This window comes from Bombina bombina, chromosome 3, assembly GCF_027579735.1.
Source record: "Bombina bombina isolate aBomBom1 chromosome 3, aBomBom1.pri, whole genome shotgun sequence".
Lineage (NCBI taxonomy): Eukaryota > Metazoa > Chordata > Amphibia > Anura > Bombinatoridae > Bombina > Bombina bombina.
The window spans coordinates 360,046,072-360,065,583 of NC_069501.1; the positions used below are offsets into that span (position 1 = coordinate 360,046,072).

At 39.2% G+C, this 19,512-nt stretch overlaps 1 protein-coding gene across 1 annotated transcript in view; it reads left to right on the forward strand.

The window, feature by feature from the left end:
• Positions 1-6,656: 6,656 nt before the first annotated feature.
• Positions 6,657-19,512, forward strand: part of USP9X (ubiquitin specific peptidase 9 X-linked) — a gene marked incomplete in the record, with an annotated part of 1,177,890 nt that continues 1,165,034 nt past the window's right edge. Inside the window, 1 exon segment of the mRNA XM_053706481.1 lies at positions 6,657-7,171.

Sequence of the window (19,512 nt, forward strand, 5' to 3'; positions counted from 1 at the left end):
AAAACTAGATTCACCACTGCACCAATACTTCGATTTCCAAACCCCTCGTTTCAATATATATTGGAAGTTGATGTGTCTGAATATGCAATAGGTGCTATACATTCACAACGAGAATCTGTAAAACATCCTTTACATCCAGTAGCATACTATTCTCATGTCATGACCTCAGCGGAGCTAAACTATGCTATAGGGGTGAAAGAACTTTTGGCCATTAAAAGTTCTGTGGAACACTGGAGACACTTCTTAGAGGGAACCCATATCCCCATTCTCATTTTCATGGATCATAGGAATCTACAGTATCTCAAAACCAACTGCACGTTAACCTCTAGACAAGTTAGATGGAATCTCTACTTCCCCAGATTCAATTACCTTATCACTTACCGACCTGCTTCAAAAAATGGTAAGGCTGATGCCCTCTCCAGTATCCAAGACAAACCTCATCCGCTGCGTAAAGACAGTTATACCCCTAGACCACATCATCGGTCTCACTGTAGAGAATACTGATTTATTCAGACGTAATCAACAATCTGATCACACTATGCCTGTCCAAAATCTTCTACTAAAAGATGATGGCTTGTACTACCATGAAACCCTACTGTATGTACCTCCAAGTCTAAGACACCTGGTACTACGTACCATACATGATTCATGCCTTGCGGGACATCCAGGAATCCAAAAGTCAATTGAATTGCTTTCAAGGACTTTCTGGTGGCCTACTGTAACTAAGGACACCACTAAGTACGTCTCTTCGTGTAAAATATGTATAACCTCAAAAAGAGATAGGAAAAGTCCTTACGGCCAGTTGATGCCTCTACCAACTCCTGACAAACCCTGGACCGATATTGCGTTGGATTTCATAGTGGCTCTACCCTTATCATCAAACAATAACACAATCATAGTTGTTGTTGATCTTTTCAGTAAAATGGTTCACTTCTTGCCATACAAAAAACTTCCAACAGCTTATGAAACAGTACAGCTCCTGTTCGCTCATGTTTTTAAACTCCATGGAATCCCTAAAACAATAACCTCATTCGTGGAACGCAATTCACAAGTAAATTTTGGACTGAAGTATGTAAAATACTGGGTATTCGTCTTAGACTTAGCACCTTGTTCCATCCGCAGACGAATGGGCAGACTGAGAAAACGAAACAATGGTTGGAACACTACATGATTAGATGTTTCACGAATGCTAAACAAGACAACTGGTCGGCTCTATTACCATTCACTGAGTTCACCTTCAATAATACCCGTCATACCTCTACAAAATTCTCCCCCTTCTATATCAACTATGGTCTACACCCAACCTTTCACATGCATTCGCACGTAGACAGTGTCTGTCCGATCGTAAACGACTTGATCAATACCATTTCTGATACCTTCTCAATTGTTCAGAATAACATCAACTCAGCCAAAAGATGCATTAGGACAAGAAGAGAACTCCACCACCTAACTACAATATTGGAGATTACGTTTGGCTTTCAACTCGAAACCTAAAACTCCCATTTCCGTCTAATAAAATATATACTCAATTCATCGGACCATTCCTGATCGAAGCCATCTTCAACAAAAACGTTGTTAAGCTTACTCTACCCCTTTAATGAGAACGCACCTGACGTTTCATGTCTTCTAAAACCCCATACCGAGGTACGTAACCTAGACATTCAAACTCCTATTATTCTCAATATACCTGACTTTACTATACTTGACTCCAGGTGACTTAGAGGATGTTTACAGTATCTCGTCCAATGGAAGGGTTATAGCATCAAAGACGATTTTAAGGAGCCTGCCTCTAACCTCTCGGCTCCTCGAAGGTTGTCTCAGTTCCATCGCAGGAATCCTACCAGACCTAAACCGTGATCCTTGGAGTGGATCTTTGAGGAGGGAGTTCTGTGATAACTTTAACTGTTTAACCTACCGTATATTCCTTTAAGAGGAGGATCTACAATTTTCATGATTCATGAGTGTATAAATTATTAGCACATCTGTTTCACTTTGCTTGGTAATTCTCTGAAGTATCCAGCCTGTGTGAGCCTTGCGCTCACAACCTTATTTCTAACTGTAGAACTTTGCTACTTTGTTTTCAGTTTGTGTCTAATCATTTAGACTTTGTTTGGCCGTCCTCCTCCATTCAGTTTGATTCTAACTCGGCTCTCTGCATGTCCGCCCAGCTGTGACGTTACACGCCGACACAGAGAACGCCTCGGACTAACTGCAGCACCGTTCAGAACTGACAAGCAGGATTTACTTTGATCTCAGCTCCTATCTACCTCCTCCAAATCGTGAGTAACGGACTTAAAGGTTTTGCCTAACTAAGTTAATATTTCAGCTTGTAAATTGACTTTCACTTCCTTGCCTACATACGATCCAGTTCTTGCACTATTTAATGCAGTATCAACCACTCAGCATTACTCATTGCCACTTGTTTTAGTACTTAAAGGGACAGTCAACCTTCACAATGTGTTCTCTATCATTAGTTTGAGCCTTAATAAGTTCTCCTACCTGTTTGCCAGCATGCTGCCCACAACGGTCTCAGTGATGTATTGAGAAGATTCCCGACGTTTTCATTTTACAAATGGCCCCTGAACTCCTCCTACCGCCGTCTTCTTCATTCACAGGCCTCTTTGTTGTTTTTTTTTCAAATTTTGTGCCTGTGGACGTTGACGACGTCACCGCGTTGTGCCCCTATTAACTGCGCATGCGCAAACTCCACCGGAAGTGTTGGGGACCGTTTTTAGGCTTGTACAATCATAAGCCAGCCAGATCGATTAGAAGTTCAGAGCTGTGAGTATCTGTGTGCTATGTAACATTTTATGGTTCCTAGCCAAATGCAGCGTGGGTCCTGATTACACCATTGTGATATGTTGCTAGAAATAGATTGAATCTAACTAAACCAGCTTGCATAGAATCCGTAGAAAAAGCATATCACAAGTATATATATATATATATATATATATATATATACCTTTGCCATGAAGATTTCTTACCTGATACAAAGATGAAGTTTCACCTCAATAGTAACACCCAAGAAGGGTGGATATCCAGGGATCCTTACAATGCATTACAATAATTTGAAAATACTAAATCCATGGTAAACATTGGTAATCTGTATTTATCGCAAGAGATCAGAGAAGAAAAAAAGTCCAAAAGAGCAGAGAAAAGCGTAGCAGTGACCCTGGAACAAGCCTGGTAGTGACTAGTGAGAGCTCTGAGCAACAGGGAGGAGGAGAGGGTGTGTGTTCAGCCACAGGAGGGGGGGAGATTTCCATTTAGGATGAGTGTCTCTTCCCACAGAAGATAGATCCCCTATACAACCCCAGGCTAGACATCCTACTGAGAAATGTGCAGACAAGGGATGCTACACTTATTAACACACTCAATCAAAGCAGAGGAAAAAGGGATAACTGGGATATCACTGAGACCGTTGTGGGCAGCGTGCTGGCAAACAGGTAGGAAAACTAATTAAAGATCAAACTTATGATAGAGAACACATTGTTGTGAAGGTTGACTGTCACTTTAAATATTTACTGGCTCATTCATATCAGAATTTTTATAAGCAAATGTTTACTTCATATAATACCCTCAGCTAGTGTATCACGTGTAATCATTACTTAATTGCATTAAGTTAGGTACTGAATATTATATCATACTGCTGTGCTTCCAAGGAATATATGACAGTCATTGAGTGGTATACCATTGAACCACCTGAGATCATATTGCATAATCTTTGCACTATTGCTATCTATTATAGGTGCTACATCCGCACTCTATAATTTATATTTCATATGCTGCAAGAATTTCACTACACATCATATATTAATTCACTTACTATTTCTGCAGTTGTGGTTCAAAATAGTCTACGTTTTTCATAGGGAGAGTTAACCCTGACAGAAAGAGGTAAAGGATCTGGGGAAGGAAGTCATTTTTATGGTGTTTATTCTGCTTGTCCATGAGAAGGTTTTATGCCGCCATTCATGGAGTTCTCGCTGAATACCTGTCTTTACCCTGTCATAGTTCAAGGTGAATATGGTTTGAGTTTTATGCAATATATAGACGCCTAAGTATTTTATAGAATCTGAGCGATGTGAGTATGCGTAATCGTGTACAATTTGGTGGACCTCTAGATTTGTTAAGGCAACACTCATAAATTCCGATTTTGTGGCATTTACCTTGAAGTTAGAGCATATAAATCTAGTTATTTACGTAATTCTGCTAACGAGGATAGGGGAGAGGTGAGTGTTAGGAAAACGTCATCCGCATACAAAGATATTTTATATTCTGTGGTTTTTAGTTTAATACCCGAAATGTTCTTGTTTTGCCTGATTCTAGTGGCTAGGATTTCCATTGCTAAAATGAATAACAATATGGAAAGGGGCAAGCTCGCCGGGTTCCATTACATATGAAAAATGGGGCTGATAGGGAATGGTTTAATTTTATTTTGGCGCTAGGGGTTGAATATAGAGCGAATAAACACATTCAAATTGTTAATAAAATTTACGTTCTTTGAGGGGCAATTTTGCCTTCTATATTTGGCATATGTTTCTAACCAAAGATGGACCTTATAGAATCGAAAAGTACTCCATCAGAAATAAATGTGAACATGACACAAGCTCAAAGACATGGTGATTTCTAATGCTGTTCCCACAGCACCTATTGAGAACTATAATGTGCATATTTGCGTTCTCCAAAGGTGCAAAGAAATTATAAATTGGTAATGCTAAAGTGGACTCTAGGAAATGCGACTAAAACCAACAAATGTAACCCTTTTTTAAGTGCAAGGTGCACCTTGGTGAACGCAAACGAAGTGAGAGAAATGCATAGTCGGACTTGTCCAATTTTTAGGCGTACTTTGCATTAATAAATCAGAGGATTCAGTCATATGCATATTTATATACGCAATTTTAGGAGAATTGCTTTGATAAATCCTGCTCTCAGTGTAAAGAGGTATAGCTTCAATAACCAGTACTTGTAAAGAGAACAGCTTTGAAGAGAGATACAGACATAGGAGAAATAAAAACATTATGGTGAGTAGTAGCCATCTGATTGTATAAATCATGATAATGCTTTATGTAACATGATCCAGAAAGTAAATTGGCTATTCCTAGTTTAAAATGACAACGTATTACAAATGACTTCCATCAAACTTATGAGAAGTTTAAGTATAATTTGCAATGTATCTAAACATTTTTTCAGTGTAAACAGTTGAACAGTGATTTTTAATAGGCCTGTGCATTCGGATCATTCTTTATAATCCGAATGCGGAAGAAGGCAGCCCCTCGCACATTCTGCTTTTTTTGTAGCCATATTTATATGAATATCAAAAATTCTCCAGCATGGAGAGAAATCATCAGCTTATTTTGCTGAGCATTACAATGTAATGTAAGTTTATTTCAAACCATGCATTTTAAATAACTTTTCACAAGAGACTAATTCCTGTGTGCAATATAGATAACAGTGTGCTCACTTCTGTGGAGCTGTGCAGGACACAGCACTAATTGGCTAAAATGCAAATCAATAGATAATAAATAGCCATGTGATAAGGGGGCTGTCAGAAGAGGCTTAGATACAAGGTTATCACAAAGGTAAAAAGTATATTAATATCACCATGTTGTCTGTAAAAAAAAATTGGGGAATGGGTAATAAAGGGATTTTCTATCTTTTAAGACTGTTGACCCCATCATTCTAAATATTGTGCTATTACAATGTAACAAAAAAGGTAAAAGTCACGGAATTTTAAAATAAAAATCCTTATTAACTTCAAACAGTAAAAAACATGTGTAGTAGCGCAGTAGGTATGTCAACGTGCCCTTCTGAAGCATTTCAGCTTTGTGCTGTAATCTTAGCTTGTTTTATTACAAATCAAATAGTACTTGACACTTCCATGTTGTCAAGACTTCCATTTGTGAAAAATATATGAAGCACATATGAACAAAATATAAAAAGTTGGATGTGGGGAAGCAGCAACTTTACCACTGCCTAGGTGAGCACAAAAAAAAAAACTACAGAGGTCCATAGAAAGCAATGCAAGGTAAGAATAACACACACCTAACCATTGCTATTGGCATATCATTGCCTTCCAATGGCAATAAGGGTGTTTGCTCCCAAATGGTCTCAGACAAAAACTATACAATATACATATTTTTGATTCCAGTGAAAATTGGTCACAATGTTGCAACATCTGACAAATTCAATGTTTTCTGTAAATAGCACATTAAACAGAGTATAAGCACATTTGTTTAGTTGGACCTAGTTAGTATCTTAAGTGGCCAAAATCGATCCAGTTCACGTACTGTTGGTTATTTTCTTCTGTACTAATCCAGCAAAACATGCATAAGATTAGCATACGGACACCCAAAAACGTATGCATTTAAATCTATATATATTCTTATCTCACAGTATAGAAAATGAAACATAAAACTGACATTCAAAATACATAATAGTTTTCAAAGTATTCAATAATACTTTACAAAGAATTCAAGATCGTGACACTACATTTTTTTTTTTTTTACATATTGCACAACTGTTTAGTACAGTAATTTCAATTGACAAACAGTTTTTGGTAGATTTGACCAAGGCTGCCCAATAGTCTTAGTAAAAGTTGGCACTTGCTGCCTGCATGTATGTCCGGGCACGAAGAGGAAGAGGAGGTGGTTGCTGGTGATGATGGTGGAGGAGGTGGTGCTCAGCTGAATCTGGTGCTACTGCTCATGACGCAGGAAAAACGCACCGCCGGCCAAAGAGAGACATAGCAAGACAGGGAAAGAGGAAAAATAAATAAATAAGGGGAAGAGCAAAAACCTCAAGACACCCTGCAGTGAGCTGAAAGCTACCGCCACTGACAGGCCATTGAAACGGAAAGACATGACAACCGGAATGAGCCTCTGAGGGGGTAAAAAAAAACAGGCGCGGGAGGCAACGCGAAGAAGTTTTAATGCATATGAAGTTGTGGGGGAGGACATAAAGGAAGCGAAGAAAAAAAAAATACATCAGGGAAGCACTGCCCTCCCGACCGCACCGTCCTGTTTAGCATTCCTATTCCATGTAATCCCCCCATACGTTATTTTGTGGGATTATTTATTACAGGGGATTACAAAATTGTATTTGCACCTTTTGTTATGAGAAACAGACCGGCTTTTTTAATCTCCAGCATTGGAGGAGGGCTCACTAGTTTGCGGTGAGTAAATGGCCGTTAGCGGCTTTCCAGAAACTATTTTATTATGACATATGTAAATGAACAGCGCCCTAATCTGCTTTCTCTGTGTATTCTGATGGTTATTCTGTTTGGGCGGAGAAGACTGCTGTTGGGTGTAGGTTGGCTGGGTTAATAAAGCTAGAGGTTGCAAATTCTAACCCGTGGTTTACTACCATGCACATCAATATCATGGGACAGAGCGGATTAATATACTCTTGTGGCTAACCGGTTGAATGCAGTGACAGCTATATCCTAAGTAAGGTATACAGTAAGGAAATGAATGTGGTTGATGATGCACTTCCAACATGACATATGTTGACTCAAATTCTACCCATATATATATATAGTTGTATCCATATTTATCTCTATTTCCTTTTTTTTTAATAATATTAACTGTAAGGGAAAATGGCTGACGTCTCTACTCTCCCCCATCCTGTCTGGGGCCGACTGAGGATGATCTAGCACTCCTCCTTCTCTTCCTTTCTCCTCCTCTTTTAGAAGCCATTTCTGCCCTCATATCTCCTGTTTGCTCCCACCTCTTCCCGATTTTTATTTATTTCGAGTTAACCCATTGCTGCTCTCCCCTAGAGTGTGATAACCCCTATAGTCTCCCATGATGACCTAGTACACATGCCGGGCCTGTATATCCCTTCCAGTAGCACAGCATTTCCCTTTCTCTCCCACCCCTATCATGTCTTTCTCCTCCCCTTTCTCTCTCCTCTGCTTCTGCTTTCTGCCAAACGCCATTACTGAGGTGGAGTGATTTTCAGGGGGTGGGTGGGGAAAAGGCGAGAGACATTTAGGCCTAGTCTGCAATTACAGGCCTTTGAGTAAGTTATTTAAATAGTGTGGTTTTAATGCCCCCTCTTACACGTATTTTGCCTTAATTAGTTATTGTTCCCATGCTGAACGCACCTCTTCATGTTCTTTTTTTAAACTCACAAATCCCTTAGTTTAAGGACTAGAGCTGCTGGACATGTAAGTAAGAATAACACTGGGCCTAGGTCTGGAAAATAAAACGTGTTGAGTTTTTGTTTATCTTTCTGGCTTTTTTGTGTGTGGTCAGAATGATTTAATAAACTTTGCAACTGAGTTAAACCTCTAAGTAAAAAATAAATTGTATTAAGGACAAAATCAAATATATACATAAACCAAGCTTATAGTGGTCTACACAAATTAACTAAACTGCTAAACTTCATAACTAGAAGCTTGACAGCCTTTCTACCTAGTTTTGTAACTATGTATATATTATGTGGCCTGGTTTGAGTGTAGTCGTGCTTATTGTAATTTGTAGTACGCTAAATCCTGCAATCCTTATATCACCTGAACTATAAAACAATTTAGTGAATTGATTTAGTTTTCCCAGAACTTTGTTTTTAGAAAACTGGTTTGTTTGTCTACAAGGAAAGTCCCATGTGAACACATTTATAGTCATTCTAGCCAAAATATGTATTAGCAAATTTGGGCCTAGTAATAGTTGCCACAGTTTAATTGAGAGACTTACTGTGCACAAGCATGCAGAAAAGCTTGGTGCACCTGCATTTTAAATAGAATATACATTTAGAGATGCAGCAATGGCTTGTACCATGTAAATTAAGTCATCACTAATGCAATACATGGTGCAGCAGGCTTTCTGAGCAGGCATGCTATATAAAAGTCATATGCTCCACATACCCTGTGCACAGTAAATCTCACTGAAACAGTGATAACCTTTTTTTCTAAACAAGTTTATTGCATAAATGCTATTGTTCAAAATTGACAAGCCCTTATGTACATTTTTGTTTCAATTGGTATGTCCATTTTAATTAATCAATTTTATACATACAAATTCATCTTTCAAATAAGGGGTAATATAACCCTTGCTGTGCTGGAGGGACTTCATATGGAGATTCTACTACACCAGTGGTTCCCAACCTTTTTTCCCTCCCTTACCTCTTGATTAGGCTTTTCATTTATGAGTACCCCCTCTCTTCATTTCCCCCACCCATCCCTCAAAATAAAGGAAGCACTTTTTTATAGGGGAGGTAAGCTATACCTGAATGGCATACGACTGTACGTGTATCAACAGGATTAAAGCTCAGATCTCATTTTGAAGAGCCCTGCTGTGTGGCTGGCACCCCTAGCAGCTGTCTGGTTGCCCCTAAACACGGCCCGGGGGGGAGTCAAAGTGTAATGATCATAAAAATAAATATTTATATTTGTGAAATCAGATCCATATTAACCACCCAGCCACTATGGACGTTTTTAGTTGGAAGTGAAGCAATCTGAATCAAGCAAGCACTATCAGCAGTACTTTACTTGCTGGCACTGACTATAACTTATTTGGGGATGCAGACCCGCCTCGCCTGTGTGACTCACAACCTCCACGGCTCTACCACATGTGTCCACGCAGAAATGCTGCTGCAGTGACGCTTTTAACTGCGCACTCGCAGTCACAATTTTGTGCACGGGGTGGGTGGAGCAGGAGGCTGAGCTGTCTGGTGACACAGGGTGATCATTTATATGTGGACTGAAGTCATCCACACCCGGTCCACGTATTTCAGGTGCAGGTGCTCCAATCTGCCTATATGCCAGGCCAGGATTTCACTTGTCACTTTCCGGTTGAGCGCTCCTTCCTTCCACAGTTCCATGATGGTTATTGGTTGATGACCCATTGAGAGTGCCCCCCCGACCATCCCCCCGCATTTTCCTCCATTACAATAATATTTTTGCGTACCCCCAGGGGTACGCATACCACAGGTTGGGAACCGCTGTACTACACCATGAGTAATGATTAAAGGGCCATAAGTGTCAAAAGCAAAGTCTCTGCTGATCATATCTGGTGACCCAATGACAAGAGGAATGTGTGTAGCCACCAATCACCAGCTAGGTCCCTGTAGCGTGTAATGTTTCATGCTATCTCCCATTCAGGTTTAATTTGGACTTTTATGTCTTTTTAAAGTACCATGAAACATGTTGAACTCTGGACATAATAGATAAGGTACTTGGTGACAAATGCAGTCTGTGAAGTTAAGAAAATAGTAGAGAGTACCAAAAACTTACTTTATACTGAATACATGAACCTAACTGCTATCATTAAATTCAAGTGTTTTATTACAGCATCTGGTTTCATGGATGACAACTCTGTGTGTTACATGCGCGCATATGCTGTTTTGATATCCTAATCCTGAATGTGGGCTTTGCGGTGTGCGTGCATTTGCAAAATGGTCCTTCGCATGTGCAAATAATGCTTGATAGGCTGTGAGTAGTGTGCACGACTCTCTCCTGTACATGCTAGATAATTCTATCCTGGTTTTGGTGGCTGATACGCATGACATTGCTTAAACCAAATGCACACAGGTGTTAAAATACTGTGTGCCTAGCTGAAGCAATGCAATTTGTTTTAAAGGGACATGTGACGTATAGAGTTTAACCAACCATGCAACAGTCACCAGTTTGTCACAGGGTTAACCAACCCTTTCCAACTTAAAGGGACATTCAACTGTAGGATACAACTACTCTAGAATGGTTACTACTCGCAGATCAGTAATATTCCTTTTTTTTTTTTTTTTTTTTTTTTTTTTAACTGTATAATATGCCTCAGGTTAGGGTGCATGATACAAAACCTAAGCTGTACATTTTTGCTGTGGCTGCATTGCTTTATATTGTTTTTTTTAAAAGATACATTGTGTAACTGTAAAAATGCAAAAATGTAAAGCACACATGATGTAGCATGCACACTAACTTGAGGCACATTTATACTGTTATTAAAAAAAAAAAAAAAAGTGGACAAAAACACTGAGTGTGCACTGCTTCTGTCACAGGCTGTTAGAATACCTGATTTCCAAGATGGCAGCCCCCAGTACAAAGAGGTGGAGCTTCAGTGTCTTGGACCTGTTAAGCTATCAAAACAGGAGAACTGATTTGTACAGAGCTTCAGGAACAGGATACACTGCAATAACATAGTAGAAATTATTTTTTTTTTGGAGCTGTGCAGACTGCAGAGCAGTTTAATATCCCTTTAACCAGTTTATCACAGTCTTGCCACTCCAGACAAGCCTACGACTTAGTTCAGTGGGTTTAAGGTTTAACAAACACTTTCTTGCCTGTACTAGACCCAGACAAATGCCCAAACTCCCCTTTTAAAGGGACAGTCAAGTCAAAATTACTTTTGTGATTCAGAGCATGCAACTTTCTAATTTTACTTCTTTGTTAAAGAGTAAACATAGGTGGGCTCATAGGACTTTTTTGGGGGGGGGGAGTGCACTTATCTTTAGCAGCAGTATATAACTTTTTTTTATAAAATGTTTTAAAAAAAATATTGCAAATACTACTTACATAGACTAACGACACTTGCACTCTCCTGAAGTCCTATGATTCCACCTAGGTTTACTCTAAAACAAATACCAAGAGAATGAAGACAATTTGATAATAGAAGTAAATTGGATAGTTGTTTAAAATTGTATGCTCTATCTAGACTATTGTTTCTCAACCGTGGTCCTCAAGTGCCCCCAACAGGCCAGGTTTTCATTATAGCTGAACCAGTGCACAGGTGAAATAATCAGCTGATCAGTAAACATGGTTAATAACCTGCTCTCACTCAGATGATTATTTCACCTGTGCACTGGTTCAGCTGTAATTAGAACCTGACCTGTTGGGGGTATTTGATGACCGCTGTTGAGAAACTGTTCTAGACCATGAAAGTTTAATTTTGACTTTACTGTACCTTTTTTTTAATATGCTACATACACTAAATTATCTCTGCTGCCACTACTTTAATATTATTACATGGGGAAAACCCCAAACTAGCAGATTAAAAAAATCCCAAAACACAATTCTGGCAAAAATCATTCTAGTAAAACACAATACTGTTATCACTAGACTCTTTGTTAATGTGGTTCAAATACTAGGTAAAGGCAAAAACTTCATAAAGGAACATTTAATTGTGAACAATTTTATTTTTCTTTCGGTGCATTTATATTTAAAAAAAAAGAATAAACCCTTCATGCCCGGGGGAAGTGTTCCGATGTAAGCACTTACTGGGAAAATGAAATCACTCGATCGTTGAGAGGATCACGTGACTTTAAGACCGGTATCGGATCATGGGTACTGCCTGTGATGCTAGGCACGCCCCCCAGTCCTATTCTTTCCCCCATTCACTCAAAGGAGATGCCTGCATGATGTGATATAAGGTAGTACGTTCCATGCTGTCCTAATGGCGTTAAAGCCCAGTGCTGTTAGGATGGCATGGAACATTTTTAAAAGGCGTGAAGCAGTTAACAAACATAAATACACACAAAAGCAACTTTTTATTATTATTAATATAAAAGGAGAAACTATAACATAACCTATAATTTTGCTAGAATAGCCTCTGTTTAAGGCAGATGGCAGAAATATGGTCAAAGGCGTATTTGCTGGCAGCCTCCGTGTAGAATGACATTATTTTGCTAAAGTCACCATTAAATAAATTTTTCTCCTGAAGTCAGGTTTCTGGCGAAGCCCATTCCTGAGTGTGGGTAAGGAGGGTAGCCACCCCTTTTTATGGCAGGCCATATACAGATGGCAAGCCCTGGCTGAAGTTATAGGATACCTTATAATTTTAGTTATGTATTTACAGTACACATATACTTAAGCAATCCCACTGTGACATCATGAGGATTAGTTTGATACGAAACATTACACGTCTGTCATATTTGGTTATCCAGTAACATAAAAGCGATTTAAAACATGTCTTAAAGGGTCCGTCTAATCAAGTTAAACTTTCATGATTCAGATAGGGCATGTCATTTTATACAACCTTCCAATTTACCTTTATCATCAAATTTGCTGCGTTAAATTTCTTGGTATTTTTTATTGAATGCTAAACCTAGGTAGGCTCATATGCTAATGTCTAAGCCATTGAAGGCTGTCTCTTATCTCATTGGATTTTGACATAGTTTATTTTTTTTTAAACCTAGAAAGCGCTAGTTCATGTATACCATATAAATACCATTGTGCTCACTCCGGTGGAGTTATTTGAGTCGGCACTGATTATGTTCACAAGATGAAAGTAATCAGTCTTCCCAAAACATTGCCTTTTTCTTTCTTAGATAGTTTTGATAAGAAGTTATGGGAAGGGAATACAGCAGAAGCAGAAAAGAAAGAAAATATAACTCCTGACATTGTAAAATCACGAGGTCTTCATGACAGGACCATCCTGCATATCTCACATGAATAATTCTATTCAATCTGTAAGAATTACTGGACCTGTAACTGTTCAGTAAACAACTGCACAGCTTGACTGTCAATAGTCAAGCACAACAATCACACACATACGGACTAGTGATTAAAGGGACGTGTAAGTCAAAATGAAACTGTTATAATTTAGAACATGCAATCTTAAGATACTTCAATTTACTTCTGTTATCAAATTTACTTCATTCTTTTGGTATCCTTTATTTAAAAGCATTCCTAGGTAGGCATCGGAGCAGAAATGCACTACTGGGAGGCCCAAAGGCAGAACATGCTGTGATCTGAGATCTCCTCTCAGAAAATGCAGCATGTTTGCAGAAAGAACAGGACACAAGCAGGAACTGTTACCACTTTAACTTTGCAGCACTGCTCCACATCAGGCTGTTCTATTTAAACAGTGCTGTGCTCTGGCTGCACTGCATAAGTTTTCCTTAACATAGTGGAGCCAGAGTGAAGTGTTGTTTGAAGTAGACAGTCAAATACAGAGCAGCACTGCAAAGTGGCAGTTCATTGATGACTGTCAATGCTTTAGTGTAAATGCCTAATTTAAAATTTCATTTAATTTCAAACTGACCTGCAGAATTTTTTTTGCTAAAAAACCCCTCCTTTCAGAAAGTGAAAAAAAGTTCTGCCTCTGGGCTGGGAGCTAGCTGGTGATTGCTGGATGGACACATGCCTCTGGCTTACCAGATGTGTTCAGATTGGTTTCACTAGTGCATTACTGCTCTGTAGTTGACTTAAAGGGATAGTCTAGTCAAAAATACATTTTTATGATTCAGATAGAGCACGCAACTTTCTAATTTACTGCTATTGTCAATTTTTCTTCATTCTCTTGGTATTTTTATTTAAAAAAAGCTGGAAAGTAAGCTTAGGAGCTGGCCCATTTTTGGCTCAGCACTTGGGTAGGGCTTGCTGATAGGATGGCTTCATTTAGACACCAATTAGCAAGCTCTACCCAGGTACTGAACCAAAAATGGGCTGGCTTCTAAGCTTACATTCCAGCTTTTTAAAGTAAAGATACAAAGAGAATGAAAAAAATGTGATAATAGGAGTAAATTAGAAAGTTGCTTAAAAGTGCATGCTCTATCTGAATCATGAAAGTTTAATTTTGACTATACCATCCCTTTAACTATGGAAGGAATAGGCCATTGGAGTTTGGTTTAAAGTTTCAGCGCATCTGACATATTTTTGAAGGGGGTTAAACACAAGGTTATATTCAAGCAATAGTGCAATTCGTCTATAAATACATGCCTACATATTGGTTTTACATGAGTGATATTGCAACCTACATTATCTTCTCTTGACTGGACCTGTTATCTAGAACTGTCAGTATGTGGGGGCCAGAGGACCTGCGTGATTCACTTTAAATAGGCCATAGTGTTCTTATCTGGAGAGAGTTGTGGGTTGTTGCAGCTGCACTTCTCCCTTTTTTTTTGATGTGTAAAGAAGAGCTGTATGCCAATTCCCCACATAGCCAAAAATGTAGCTCTTTTGCCCCTGTTACAGAGGAAGAAGTTTCTGCCCTTATACTATCTTCTCACCTCACTACCTGCCCCCTCGACCCTATCCCCTCACAGCTACTTCTACCTTGAAAAGCTAGTATATGGACGTCTATGCCATTTCCTTACATTAAACTCCCTCCTTGACTCACTGCAATCTGGTTTTCGCCCCCTAAACTCCAGAGACAGCAATTGTTAAGGTTACCAACGTCCTACTTACAGCAAAATCCAAAGGCCACTTCTCTCTACTTATCCTCCTTGATCTGTCTGCAGCCTTTGATACTGTCGACCACCCTCTTTTGCTCCAAACTCTTCATTCTTTCGGCATCTGCGACACAGCCCTCTTGTGGTTTTCTTCCTATCTGTCTAACCGTACCTTTTAGTGTAGCCTTCTCTGGGGCATCCTCTGCCCCGTTACCTCTTTCTGTTGGGGTACCACAAGGCTCTGTCCTCTGTCCCCTCCTCTTCTCAATCTACACATCCTCCATTAGGTTCCTTAATATAGTCCCACGGGTTTTATTATCATTTGTATGCCGATGACACCCAAATCTACCTCTCTGCACCTGAACTATCTCCTTCCTTGCTAACCCGTGTCACTAACTGTCTCTCTCATATCTCATATTGGATGTCCTCTCTCTACCTCATGCTAAATCTCTCCAAAACTGAGCTCCCTCCCCCCCTTCTTCCAACATGTCCACCCCCCCATTTCTATAACTGTCGACAACTCCATCATTACCCCTACCCCACATGCCCGTTGTCTTGGGGTTACACTTGACTCAGATCTATCTTTCACTCATCACATTCAGTCCTTGGCTAAAGCCTGCCGCTTCCACCTTAAAAACATCTCTCTAAAATTAGACATTTCCTTACACAAGACAACTAAGATTCTAATCCACTCTCTCACCCTTTCCCGCCTCGACTACTGCAACTCCATCCTCTCTGGTCTCCCTAGCTGCCGCCTAGCTCTTTTACAATCCATAATGAATGCCTCTGCCAGCCTCATCTTCCTTGCACGTCGCAGTTCATCTGCTGCACCTCTTTGCCAATCCCTTCACTGGCTTCCTCTTTCCTCCAGGATTAAACACAAATTTCTCTGACACACAAATCCCTCAACTGCACTGCTCCCCCTACATCTCAAACCTTGTCTCCAGATACTCTCCCTCCCGTCCCCTTCGCTCATGATCTCCTCCTCTCTTGTTACCTCCTCACATTCCCGTTTACAAGATTTTTCCAGACTGGCTCCCATCTTATGGAAATCTCTGCCTCGCTCCACAAGACTCTCCCCTAGTTTTGAAAGCTTCAAGCAGTACCTGAAGACTACTATGCAGGGATGCATACAACCTACACTAACCTATCTCCACTGCTATCCCCTTAAACCCGATAGCATGTAAGCCTACAAGCCCAGCTGTTTGTAGTTCACATTCATAAGAGCCGACTACAACAGTGCAACTCTTGGCTGGGCCATGTACCCACTTGACCCCTGTAAATGCTATTTTGTATACCACCTATGTTCATAGCGCTGCGGAATCTGTTGGCGCTCTACAAATGCATAATAATAATACTCTTTCTCCTTCCCTAACCCATCCTCTTTTTAAAATATGCTCACCACAGTGTCATGGTAAGTGACTTCTCCAGACTGGCTGCCTTATGGAACTTTCTGCCTCGCTCCACAAGACTTTCCCCTAGCTTCAAGTGTTTCCTAAAGACTACTAATCAGGCATGCATACAACCTACACTAATGTTTCTTAACTCCATTTCTATCCCCTTAAACCACTTAGCATGTAAGCCTATGAGCCCAGCTGTTTGTAGATCACCTTCATAAGAGCCAACTAAAACAGTGCAAATGTCAGGGCCCTTTACTCATTTGATCCCTATAAATGTTATCTTGTTTACTGGCTATGTTTATAACGCTGCAGAATCTGTTGGTGCTTTATAAATACCTGATGATAACAATAATAATGCTTTGACCTGGGCAGAGGTGCTGCAGAGAGGTAGCCATGCAGAAAAGAGCAGTGCCAACATTTTGCTATCCAATATTTCTGTGTTCTGAAATTGTTGACCTTATTTATATGAGTGTATGAATATCACTTATTAAAACGTTTTAAAATATAGTGAACTGGGGAAGCTTGTGTGCATGTGTCAAATGGCAAAAAAAAAAGTATGAATGGTAAAATACAGTGGTCAAATGTATTCCCTTGCCCTTTGTAATCAAACAAGATACCCAGGTAGCCCTCAGTTTACGCCAGGGTTAGGTTCCAGGGGGAGTGGTTGTAAATCGAAACCATTGTAAATTGAAGCCCAGTTTATAATGTAAGTCAATGGGAAGTGAGGGAGTTAGGTTCCAGGCCCCTCTCAAAATTGTCATAAGTAACACCTAATACATTATTTTTAAAGCTTTGAAATGAAGACTTAAAATGCTAAAGAACATTATAAACCTAATATAGATTGTATCATCATCAAACTAAGTTTAATGAACAAAAACATTTGCTAACAGCACCTAATTAAATAATCACACAACAGATCGCATCATCATCAAACTAAGTTTAATGAACAAAAACAATTTTTTACTTGCATTTTTCTGCAATCAGTTCTCTGCATTGTTAATTGTTAGCATGTTAGATAATATTGGGTCTGCACCTATTCTATGCATTTCAATCTACAGAGATTAATAGGCAGTTAGGCACCCTCACCTCAAGCAGCTGGACAGGAAAATAATAGGGAAGTGGCTGCTAAATCTTGTTGCTCGATAGCTGTCTGCTCTGTGTACACAGATCAATTTCATTCTGTTAAGTTGCATAACTTTGCTGCAAAACAAGCGGACAGCTCCACCTACTGGCTATTTTAATTAGTGCACTGCTTTTCAAAGCTTTTCAATAGCAGTCACATGACTGAAAAAAAGGTTGTTATTCTGAAACGGCGCAAATTGAACCGGCGTAAAACGAGGGCCACCTGTACTGACATTTTAAAATCTAGTTTCATGCATATTTTTACAGAGGACACAACTTGGATTTTATTCATTTAAAAAAAAAAAAAGTGCTATGATAGAATGGTGAAAAATGGATTTACCCTTACCTTTAAGGTAATGGTTTGGTATTTACATGTAGGAGACCTATGACTCCGCAGTAATCGTGGTTTTTTTTTTTTTTTTTTAATTTTTTTTAGAGACCGTTGATAGTAGTGGGGGTAATACAACAGCTTCTGTCAGAAATCAAATCATCCTTTTTTGAGTTTACTACCAGTCCAAGGAATAAACTCAATTTGTCCCAAAGAGGAAGCAATACAGCAGTAAGGCAAAAATAAAATAAAGGAAAACAATTATGGCAATAAGGTTAGATGTTTATAATCTAAGCAGCTGCCCTTTGAGTGACAGTAAATGCAATTTCCACAATAGTGGTTATTCCTATCCCCAGAGGCAGAACTTTTCTTCACTTTCTGCGCTGAAATTTTTTTTAGTGAAAATTTGTCTGCAGGTCATTTTAAAATAAAATTCAATTTTAAATTAGGTAGTTACACTAAATCACCAGTGTAGTTATAAAAAAGGTGCATTGCTCACAAGAACATCTTACATTCAGAAGTCACAGCTTTGCAGCCGGTGAAAGGTTGGGCGAGAAGTTGAAAATGTCCCTGAGAGCCAGTCAACAATAAATGCACTGCTGCTTTGCAGCGCTACTCCATATTTCATTGTTCCCTTCAAAAAGCACTTTGCTCTGGTTGCACTGTGTTAAGGAAAAGCTACATAGTGCAGCCAAGAGCATAGCGCTGTTTGAAGAGAACAGTCTAATGCTAAGCAGTGCTGCAAAGTTAAAGTGCTAACATTTCCTGCATGTGTGTTATTCTTTCTGCAGACATGCTGGATTTTCTGCGATTACATCTCCAATCACAGCAGGTTCTGCCATGGGGTTCCTATCCCCTAAATTGATTGTTTTAAGAGCATGGTTACAGTGCCTTCAAAGATATTTTAAAGTAAGTACTATTAGGATCGAACAGCACATTTACTTATTTGCTACTGCTGTCCCTGCATTAAATTCTTCCATTGATATACCAATGTTGTGCTTCTGATTTAGGCGGTTAAGATACAGGTATTTGTTGCTTGATAATGATTTTTTTTTTTTTTTTTAATAACTTTATTTATAGTAATAGGATCCATTACACTCAAAACAAGTCCTACAAAGAAATGGCATGGATACAATTGGATAAACCTTGACCTGATGATGCAAATTTATGCTTAATGCTACCCATATTTCGGCCCTGTAAGTCCGTTCATGACATATATCACATAATCCAAGAGTCCTTCATGCTTTTGTAAGAAACATGATATACAAGGTCCAAACGACTAAGACATCAAAGAGTGATCTGAATCCTTTTTTTTTTTTTTTACAAATTTTTGAACAAGAAAACAAACAAAACAGAACAAATAAATAATAACTTATCCACAACAACCCCAGACCTTCCTCCGCAGACCGGGACCCGAGACAACAATATAAGATTCGTATAGAGGGGGAGAGACCTAACTAGGGCAATTGGAAAGGCACCAGTTGCCTCTAAAATTTTCTTTAAGGATATAAAGGCTATTTCTGAAAGGGTAGATTATTCTGTCTCTAACGGTTGCTGGCA